The 11,432-nt window shown below is 46.9% G+C and overlaps 1 protein-coding gene across 3 annotated transcripts in view; it reads right to left on the bottom strand.

Moving 5' to 3' along the window:
• LOC102733802 (synaptic vesicle glycoprotein 2B-like) overlaps window positions 1–11,188 on the bottom strand; it is a 147,913-nt gene extending 136,725 nt beyond the window's left edge. Inside the window, exons 1-2 of one of the 3 annotated variants that reach the window (XM_081831631.1) lie at window positions 10,383–10,637; window positions 10,023–10,121 (exon numbers count right to left, since the gene is read on the bottom strand). The gene's annotated coding sequence lies outside the window, so the exon portion shown is untranslated. Of the gene's footprint in view, window positions 1–10,022; window positions 10,122–10,382; window positions 10,638–11,091 lie in introns of those variants that run through there. The other 2 variants (XM_081831630.1, XM_081831628.1) reach the window with 2 other exon arrangements.
• Window positions 11,189–11,432: the final 244 nt, after the last annotated feature.

Here is an 11,432-nt window from a genome sequence, read left to right as displayed (position 1 = left end):
GCAGACAAATCACCTGGGGATCTCGGTAAAATGCAGGTTCTGATTCAGCAGGTCTGGGGTGGGGGCTGAAATTCTACATTTCTAACAAGCTCCCAAGTGATGCTGGTGCTACTGGTTCAGGGCCCAGACTTTCAGTGGTAAGGCCCTGTTTGCATAAGCACACGATGCACCTGGGGCAAACCTCAAAGACCCTGCTTCCAGAGGAGGAACGTTCTAGAGGGAGAAAACAGATACCCTTCCAATAAGAGAAAAGTGTTAAGAGACATAGCCCACAACGTAGCAGTGGCTAAATAGACATCTGCAAAAGAGCATGGTTTGGGTGTGGGTCCAAACCCAACATGAGTGTCCAGAATAAATGAAGTCAGATTATGCAGAGGAACATAAGCAGATTTCTCTCAACTCATCATTGAAGAAGATAGGACATTGGTCTTAAAGTAATAGAAGAATCTCAGTTGTGAGCCTCCAGAGCACTGAGTTAGGGCCCATTAACCCTCAAGGACACTTGAAGTTTGATGCTTTTTGAAGTTAAACATCTCCACCTACAGGTAAGTACTTACCTTGAAAATAAGCCTACAGATAGGGCAGAGGGACATGTGAGTGTAGGAAACCAGCTCCGGAGGCTGAAAGCAGATTGGATCCAGTGTCTGGTTTAAGCCCACGGGGCACTAGCCAGATATTTGCAAATTCCCTTTACAAGAGAGTGGGTTGTAACATCAAAAGTGGTAGAGGCTAAGTCAGGGTGGTGGGCTGAGGCCCAGGGCCACACCTAACAACCTTCATGGACTGGGTGAGGAGGAACCACAGTACAGAGCAAAGAACATGTTCTAGAGCAAGAAGGCAGCTTTGCATTTGAATCCACTCTGCCCTTTAGTGGCTGCTAAACTCTGGGCAAGTTATTTAACTTCTCTGAACCTCAGTTTACTCCACCATAAAATGGAGACAATAAGTCCCCACTTCATAGAGATTGTGAAAATTCAATGAAATCAGGTATGCATAATAATAATAATCCTTATTGTCATATGATCAGATGGCTAGAGGAAGCTCCCAGAGAAATAGCATCTAGTGCATGTGTGTTCCTAGCACCTAGCCAAAATTGTTTGCTATAAAATTACCCTTCCCTGTTGTCTCCATTTCTTTATCTATAAAGTGAGAATAAAACAGATTTATCAGCAAGCCCGAAGCAGTCCCTTGTCTCTCCAAGGTGAGAGCAGAGGGGCAGAGCCCTGAGCATGCTCCAGGGAATCCAGGGTGACAGACTAAGACTGGAGTGGCAGCTACAATAAACGGAATTCAGCCAGACCTTGGATTCAGGATGTGGCATTTATACTATCTTCCCCCAGTGAACACGTCCCTAGGAGGCAGTCACTATTCTAAGCCCTTTGTGCAAGTTAACTTATGTCTTCTTCCCTATAACTCTACAGAGTAGGTAATACTGTCATCATTCCCATTTTACTGATTGGGACACTGAGGCACAGAGCTGTTAAATGACCTGCCCAAGGTCTCACATTCATAAGAAGCAGAGCCAGGCCGGGTCATGATCCTGGAGTCCCGGGATCGAGTCCCGCATCGGGCTCCCTGCTCTGCGGGGAGCCTGCTTCTCCCTCTCCCACTCCCCCTGCTTGTGTTCCCTCTCTCGCTGTGTCTCTCTCTGTCAAATAAATAAATAAAATCTTTAAAAAAAAAAAAAAAAAAAAAAGAAGCAGAGCCAGGCTGGGGGCCTAGGCAGACTGGCTCTGGGGCTCTTTGCCTTCCACCATCTCCAAGAAGCTCAAGAAACCAAGAGCCGACCAGAAAATCAAGTCAGCCAGAAGAGGCCTTCCTTGTCCACAGGAAATGGGCTGAAAGCAACAGGACAGTGACCTGGGAATGACACAGATGAGACTGCAAAACCTGATAGGACTAACCCAGGCTCTGACAGCCCTGCATGGTGCCTCCAAATCCCACACACTGGGCCATTGTGGAAACAGGAGGCCACCAATCTTATGATGTAAGGGCAGGAGCTTGGCACAGCTTCTGCACCAGAGATTGGTCAGTATCACTCAAAGGAGAAAAAAAAAAAAGTCATTCGTTGTGGGGAGCGAGAGGACTTGGCTCAGCACCACATCCTGCTTCCATATTGCTTATGACAATTCCCTAGGAGTTCATCTTCTATCACTTTGACTTTTAAGCTACTCTTTTACATTACTTTCCAATAGCTTCCCTTTCCTTAAAGATTCATTTTTATGCTTTGCTTGAAAAAAAAGAAATTTCAAGTGGCTGCATTTACCCCATGGACATTCAGGTGAGCATGGGTGGAATGTGTTCATCACTCATCATAGAGGTAGGAGTGGAACTGAGTCCCTTGAGCCCTCCGGGGCCAAGGTCAGGAGCTCCTGCCTTTGCCATGAGCTCTCCAGCCCCGTCCCTGGGTCCAGCACTCTGCCTGGAGCAGGCTGGCCCACAAGGCCATTTCCTCTCCCTCAGAATGGCCCACACACCAGCTGAGCTCCATTCCTCTCTCTGTGCCATCTGCTGCACCCCAGATCAGATCCGAGGCCATGGTCAGATTCTGGGCATGGCAAGAGAGCAGGGGCTATAGGCAGAGCAAGAACAGCCCTCACTGGGCCTGGGCTTTGGAGGCTGGCAGGGGAAATCCCTGGGGATTTTTCAGAGGCAACCATGGAGTGATCTAACCAGGCTCCCGCCTGCCTGGGCAAACTAGTTGTGCTGTTTCAGAGGACTTCTAAGCATAATCATGAAGGGAACCCAGGCCCCATTGTTCTGTTCTCTCCAGGTCCCTACCCTCAGATGAACTTCTGTTGCTGCAAGCCTGACTGGGCTTGCATCATTAACTTACTGCAGGACCTTAGATAAGTAAGTTCTTTTCTTCTCTAGACTCAGCTCCCCGCCTTGGTGCAGGAGGAGAACTCCTACTCCTACCCCTACGATGAGCAAAGAATGTATCCCAAGGAGTTGAGATTCCTGCGTTCTGAGGTCCCTTCAGCTCGGAAATGCTAAGACCCTGTAGTTGAAGGAAGTCCTTCCACTGACTTGAACTTGCTCTGGACCTGAAAAGGAAAATGCCTGTGAAATATTCATTACAACAGAACATGCGCACTGGGGAGTAATGATGGTAATTTTGCCAGACCTCTGGAACCTTCTCAAATCACAGGGATTCATTTGCTGGTTTCTGTCATGGGAAGACCTTGAAAACTCACGCCTATCCCTGCTTAGGTGAGTTTTAGGGGCCCAGAGCTCCTGCCAATTCGTGTGGCATCTGTGGTTGGCATGGAAACAGGGCATGGCACTGCACCGCAGCTGAAACAGCCAGCTCCCAGACTCCGACATTTGAAATTCGAGAAGGCCCCGGAGGTCTGGCAAAATTACCTTCTCCTGCATCTATGCAGAGCTGGACAAGAAGGAAATGAGGTTGTTCCTCCATGCCTCCAAGGGTACTTTGCTCTGTGATTTCTTTTTGCTGGGCCTCAGGTTTCCCATCTGTAAAATGGAAGTGGGAGAAAGGATGCAGCCCATAGGATCTAACTCCTCAAAGGGAAAGTTGAGTGCATGATCTTTGATCTAGAAGAAGCCAGAATGGCAGCAAAGGCACAGAAGTTGGGGGAAGAGACACCATTAGCTGCTGAGTACCTACTAGGTGCTGAAGACTTAGCTCAGCACTATCACTTATGCTCTCATTTCTTGGCCAGGCCAGTGAAGAATCACCAGGAAGAAGTTCAGCCAGGAGAACAACTGCAATAGTATTTACTCATTTACATATCTAATAAATATCTACTGCATGCCTACTATGCCTGGAACAGAGATAACAGCAGATTTTTCCAGTAGAAGACACCATAGGGCAGATTTTGTGGGAGCAATGCCCAAAGGCATCTGAGAGGAAAATTTCTGCATTTATATAATCCAAGGGACTCAGACATTTTCATCACTGATTTCCAACAAACAATGGGATATTACTGAGCTGAGCTAATGGGGTTGGCTTACTGCAGAGAATAGAAGGTTGGCTTCCCTCTGAGACAGCTGAAAATCTCCAGCCCATAAGGCTGATTATTATCCACTTGTCTTATTTTGAATATCATGAGCCCCATGCAAATCATCTTCTCAATAGCACTAGCAACATTAAATGACAGGTTCTCAATTCTCTCTCCACACAGAATCTTTAAGTCCTTTAGGAACATAAAGATATGGTGATCACTTAATCAACATTTTGACCAACATATTTCCAAGTCCAGGAGCATGAAAGGAACTGCGGAGCACTTGGATGTTATTACTATCATTGTTATCACTATCATCACCATCACCACCCTCATCACCACCATCATCACCATCACCACGACCACCACCACCATCATCAACCTCACCATCATCATCATCATCATCATTATCATCCTCATCTTACACCTGAGGAAGCCAAGGCTCAGAGAAATTAAATAACTTGCTCAAGTTTACACAGATAGAAAATAATGAGTCTTGAGTTCAAACCAAGTTTTGTCTGATTCCAAATCCCACTGCTCCATCCCATGTCCCATGTAATCAGTCTTATTACCCACACATAAAAATGGAGGCCAACTTGCTATCTTTCTCTTACTTCCTTCTTGTTTTCAATTCTTTTCCCCCCTACTATTGACACTCTCTTTCTCCCTCTCTCTCATAGACACATGAACACACACACAGAGGAAACCACTTTCAACTATAGTACCTAATTTTCTCATTCCCTCCCTCTCAGTATCATTGCCAACAAAACTCACCCTCACACATATCCAGCCACACCATGGGGAGGAAATGGATAGCACCTAGAATTTGAGATTGGAGTCATTCTAACCCTCCCCCCCTTTCCAATAAAACTATTGCCTCTTTCTCTCCTTTTAAAAACAGGAACACATTATGCAAGATGCTGTACATGTGGGATTTTTCAAGCGAGCTGATGACACTCTCACTTGGCACAAAATTGATTTAAATAAATCTCTCCCTTCTTCAAGATTCTTCCCTGATCCTGCTTAATCTTAAATTAAGAGCAGTATAATAATAACCAAAGAACATCACACCCCTGAATTTCAGCCACCTCTCTCTCGAAGATCTTGTCTCCTTTTTTTCGAAAGTATGAGCTATTTTTTGGCTTCCACTTGTTTCTCTTTCTTACTTGTCACCACACATTGCTTTCTGTAAGAAATAAGCAATTGGAGCCTTTGTATTTAAAGTCTGTTTTTAGTCCATGAGATCCACAATAAGGCTCCCACAAAACCTTGGAAAGAAAGGGAATAACTGCAGGGAGTTACACTTCAAAATCCACTGAAGTAACAACATACAGTCACCACCAGAGAATAAACAGTTCCATTCATTCATTCATTCATTCATTCAATAAATATTCATTGAGCACGTACTATGGGCCAGGCAACATTCTGAGCACTGGTGATACAGCAGTGAATTGGCTTGCTGAAGGGACAAATAAATAACATGCTAATGACCCTCAAATTTGTGTCTCCCTCTCAAAACCCTTCCTTCAACTCTAGACTCACATATATAACTATCTACTTAACATCTCCCAATGGACATCCAACTGAATGCCATGACTGTTCCTTCTCCACCTCAGTAAAGAGCTTCTTCTTCCAGTTGCTCAAATCAAAATATGTGGAGTCATCCTTGACTCTTTTCTTTCTCTCATACCCTAATCTACCAATCAGCAAGTCCTGTCTTCTCCATCATCAAATATATCCAAAATTTGACCACTTCTCACCATCATCACTAGCCACCTAGTCCAAACCACCATCACCTCTTGCCTGAAGAACTGCAGTGGCCTCCTTTTTTTCATTCTTGACCCTCTAAGTCGATTATAAGGTCTAAGTCTCAAGTGATCATTGTAATACATAAATCAGATCATGGCAACTAGTGTTCAGAATTCTCCAATGACTTCTCATCTTGCTTAGAGTAAAAGCCCAAGTCCATACAAGGCCCTACAAGACTATGTATTGCCTAACTGCCTGCTATTTCCCTGATCTCAACTTCTACAATGTTGACTCTCTCTCAGTTCCTTCTCCATAAGTCTCCTCGCTGTTTCCAGAACATGACAGTACTCTGTCACCTCAGGGCCTTTGCACTTGTTGCTTCCCCTGCCTAAAAGAATCTTTCCCCAGATATCGATCTGGTTCACTCCTTTATTTCCTTCATGTCATCCTGACCACTTTCTATAAAATGCCCACCACCTACTCAACCCTGTCTCCCACCCCCACTCAACCAGGCACTCCTCAACCCCCCTCCCCCACTTGATGTTCTGTCTTTACACGTTTATTTATTTATTTACTTCCATATTATTTATCTCCCCCCCCAACTAGAATTAACGTTTCACAAGGATGGACATTATATTTTATTGTGGTATCCCCTGCCTATAACATGCCTGACACACAGAGAACACTCAACTGGTGAATGAATGACTATCAAAAGGTATATATGCCCAAAGTTCAGCCATGGAAACACAAAAGAAAAGAAAGAGAAAAAGGGTCAGTTGCAGGCATTGCCCATTCAAACAGAGTTCAGCAGAAAAGGAGCCTTAGCCAGGGGACTTTAAATATTAAGGTCCTTATAGTAGAATGATCGCAAAAATACCCCTAATTCTTCCCTTCCTTATATCCACACTCTTTGCAATGTGACTATGTAGCTCCTCTCATCAAGAAGTGGAGTCTAGGGGCGCCTGGGTGGCTCAGCCATTAAGTGTCTGCCTTCCGCTCAGGTCATGATCCCGGGGTCCTGGGATTGAGCCCTGCATCGGGCTCCCTGCTCTGCAGGGAGCCTGCCTCTTCCTCTCCCACTCCCCCTGCTTGTGTTCCTGCTCTCGCTAACTCTCTCTCTGTCAAATAAGTGAATAAAATCTTTAAAAAAAAAAAAAAAGAAGTGGAGTCTATTCTCTGCTCCCTTGCTCTGCACTGCCTTGTGACATCCTGTCAATAGACAAGGATGAAATGATAGTGTGCCAGGTATAAGCTTAGGCCACACGAGGTCATGCAGGTTTCCACTCTCTCCCAGACCACTGCCACTACCCTGTGAACATGCTAGACTCACCTACTGGGGGATGAGAGACCACATGGAGCAGAGCTGAGTCATCCCAGCCGAGGCCATCCTAAAGCAGCCAGTCCTCGGCCACTCCGTCAGCACCAAAATTACATGAGTAAACCCGGCTGAAATCAACCAAGGATAACCCAGATCTGCAAACTCCAGGCCAAGCCACAGACATGTGAGACAATAGTAAATGGTTGCTTTCGGGGAGGTTTCTCCTGGAGTCCCATTGGCAATATCAACCCTAATGTGTGTGATCAGTCCCTAGGGTAGCCATCTAAGCTGCTCAGCTCTGAGTACATGCTCACTGGGAAATGTCCTCCTTATGATTTAGACTTCATGAAGGGGAGTCTGCAGGAAGACCTACTAGCCATGTCACACAGTGTCTCAGCCATTACAAATCAGTACAGTGACATGCAGGGGAGCAAGGTCATGGGGATGTGGCCCAGAGAGACAGATCAGGTTTGCAAGGCAGCAAAATTAAAAGTCAGGCCTTGGATGGGAGAAATTCACTAAGGTAAATGTCACCTTTGGAGACATCTTGAGGGAAATCCTGCCAGCCACCCTGATGGTGACCCAGCCAGATGACATCCTATTTCATAGAAACTTTGACAAGGTTCTCAGATACCCAGCCCCATTTCTGTCCACAGAACATGCTGTAGGATGTCTACTGCCCCAGGAATGGTTGTGCAATGGAGCTCTCAAATCTGTGGAGGAACAAAGTCTCAAAAGAGCAGAGGACCAAACTGTGGTCTGCATCCTAACCATGCAAGATGGAAGCCTCAAATAGTTTCATCATATGACACCAGGTAAATGCATTCCATGAGACACCAGAGGTCAGGATATTTCCAATTAACTCCAACACCTTTCCACAACCATAGAAATTCTTAGCATTTGCAGAGGAAACAGATAATAACTAGTAAGAACAATGTCTGCAGGACTTTTCACTAAAGGTGGTGCTTTCTTTCATGGTGGGAGAAAGGAAACAAACAATGTTCAGGTTCAAAAGGAACACAAATACTTGATCTGGATGAAAGATATCTGCACACTGTTTTGCACTGCCTCCTTAATTTCTGTGCCTCTCATCTCCTTGCAAAGATTTATGCCTCTGCTTGCTGCATTGACTTATGCTCTGAGTGACCACAGGAACCTATGTCTACCGACCAACCTTCTTCTAAACATAGAGTGTAGCATTTCAGCCAATTCCTTAACCAAGAGCTCAGGACATAAATCTTAGTGAGATATATATATCATAAGAGGCAATACCCCAGTGACCTTGCCACGTCACCCTCAAGTCCTACTGCTGTCCCCCTCCCTCACTCAACCACAGTCTCCACTCAACCACAACCTCCTTGGTCTCCTTTCTGATTTTCTTAGGAATACACCTCTCCCCTGTTTCAGGGCTTTTGCAGGTACTGTTACTCTGCCCAGAATGCTCATTCTCAGCATCTGGCTGGCTCGCTCCCTCACTTCCCCAAGAGGTCTGATCAAATGTCACTTATCAGCAAAGGCTTCCCTGCCCAGACTGCATAAAAAAATAGCAATCTTCACTGCACCCTCTAGTAGCACTCTTCATTCCTCTTACCCTGCTTTATTTCTCTCCATTATAATGTATCATTGGCTGATTCACTCTCTAGTTACTTAGTTATTTGTTGTTTTACACACAGAGAGGCAAAGGCACACACACACACACACACACACACACACACACTAAGCTCCTTGAGGACAGGGGTTCCATTTAGTTCAACTCTGCATTCCCCACACATAAAGCAGTCGCTGACACATAGTAGGTACTCAATAAGGGAACTGCAATTTCTTGAGCACCGACTTCATGTCACACAATTTGTGTCCAAAAATCATTCAACAATGAACAAATATTTTGTAAGCATCTACTATGTAATTCTTATAACAACTCTATTGTTATCTCCTTGTTACAGATCAGGAGAGCAAAGCTCAAAGAGAGGCTCTGTAACTTGCCCAAGACATTCACCCTGGTTTGTTTGCCCATCGAAGCCTGGGCTCCTCGAAGTCTACCAGCCTGCTTTTCCAACACCTTAATGATGGTTTAGATTACCAAATGCATGTGATACGCAGCTCTGGCAAACATGCATCACATAAGAGCTCTATCATATTTCATCCCCCACCACAGTTTTTGTGCAGGGAGAAACATCCATTAGGTTGGATTTTCATCTCTGAGACAGCAGATTGGTAGTAACAGCTTCAGTTTTCCTTCCCACCCATTAAGACATAATCAAGGTCAGATCTTTCCCTTTAAACTGAGCTGGGAGATGTATAGACAGGTCAGGGACCCAAGGGGGAAGAAGGCAGAAGTTCATCCATTCTGAAAATCCCTCGGAATTTTCCAGAATCCCTGCCTTTGTGAAGTACTACTTCAAAACCTTCTTGGTCCTGGAATTTAGGAAAACAATCATTTTTTTAAAAAAGAGAAAAAAAAGTCTGAACTGCATTGGGTGCATTCCTGTGTGTGTGTCTACTGGGGTCTGGTCACGCACTGCAAATGCCAGCCCTATCCTGACCTGGAGAGCTCTGCCCATCCAATGGCCGGGATGCTGATGGGGTCAGAGAGCGATGGGGGTCACTCACAGACGAAAGGGACCAAGAGAGGGACCCAGTCCCTACTGAAATCCATGTCATACCTCATCTGTGAGGGCTTCCATTATAATGTATCATTGGCTGATTCACTCTCTAGTTACTTAGTTATTTTATTTATTTATTATATATTATTTATTATTACATACCTCATCTGTGAGTAAAAAATAATCTCCTGGCACAATTAATTCCTTCCTCCTCATGACTCCCACCACTTGTTCCTCACACCTGCATGACTGAACTCATCACACTTGATTATTACACGTGTTTCTCCCCGACCAGGTGTGAGCGCCTGGTGAACCTAGACCTTGTTTTCCTCATCTCTGCATTACCCCCCCCCACCAAGGACTAATCCAGCCTCTGACACATACTAGGTGCTGGGTGAGTATTTGCTGACTCAAGAAAGATGCAGAATGAGTCTGTACTGGATCTGCTGCATTGACTGGAGCAAACAGGACAAGCCACCTCTTCTGGAAAGGGCAGGAAGCAGAAACATAGAAGCGGTTCAGTGTAGCAGAACAGCTGCTGAGCTGGCCACAATGCCCACCTATCCCCCCTACACACACCTCTCGCCCCTCACCTGCCACTCCTAGAACCTCAAAGCCACCCACTTGTACCTCCCAAACAGGCTTTAAGAAAACAAGCAGGGATTCCACCCCACCACCCACCCCCCAGCACCCCACCCCACCCAGCTGCTCTTAGCAGAGCCCAAGACAAGGACGTTAAGTTACCTTGAAATGGAGCTAGGTTGCATCTGCGATTGCTGTTCAAGGATCGCGTTCCCCCAGTCCTACCAAACCCCAGACAGCAGAGATATCTAACACCCGTCTGCGGAAGAAACGACTGTGCCTCGCTCCTCCCTGGCCAAACGGGTTGGCTCACCCATCCCTGCAGAACAAATCATGTTCTTTTCCTTGCGCTAAAATCCATCTCTAAACAAATCCTCTCTGTGTCCCTAAGAAACGGCTCCCACGCCCGCGGAGGGCGCCCTCCACATACAGAAATACACACTCACGAACCCCAACCCAGAGCCACCAGGTGTAAGCATGTTTCTCATCTGTTCTTTAGGAACAAACCGCCACCAGCAAAACCCATCTCCTAGGAATATAATTGAAACTAAAAGCCGTGGCTAGGAAGCTTAGGGAAACGGACTTAAATGTCAGTAGCCTAAGTTGCAGAACTGTACGGCGCTAAACAGTTCAGACCCGGTTTAAAACCAGCCCTTGGGGATGCCACCTTCAAAGAGGCGCGCAGCCGCAGGCGGCCGGCAAGTCCTTGCTTCTCTGCGCCGGCTTTCCAAGACTCTCCCCCGTCTTTGGTGCCATTTACTACCAACAACGTCCAGAGGTAGCAGCGTGTCCGTTTCGGCCCCGCAGGCGAGCGCGGAGTCCGCGGCCGGCCGGCTCTGCACGCTCCGGAGCGAGCCACCGCGTCGCCTACCTGGGTGGGAAATCCGCGGGCGGGGGCGCCGGGGGGTGCGGGTGCGGGTGCGGGCGGAGCAGCGTCCGCCCTGGCGGCCCGGCCCGCAGCTCCGGCCACCGCGGCGCTGGGGCGATCCCGGAGGAGGCAGGAGTCCGCGGCTGTCACACCTGCATCACTGCAACCACGCTGCCCGCGCAGCACGCAGCGCGCCCCCGCCACTCCGAGCACCGAGGGCGGGCGGCTCCTGGGTCCTCTGCGCAGCGGGATCAGATCCTAACCCGCTTTCTCCCCCGGCCTAGGCATTAGCGGTATCCGCTGCCGGCAGCTCTGCGCTTCTAAATCCCTTCTGATTCAAGGCG

The sequence above is a fragment of the Leptonychotes weddellii genome, chromosome 9 (assembly GCF_054177405.1).
Source record: "Leptonychotes weddellii isolate Sample4059 chromosome 9, ASM5417740v2, whole genome shotgun sequence".
Lineage (NCBI taxonomy): Eukaryota > Metazoa > Chordata > Mammalia > Carnivora > Phocidae > Leptonychotes > Leptonychotes weddellii.
This window is presented reverse-complemented; position numbering and strand designations above follow the sequence as displayed.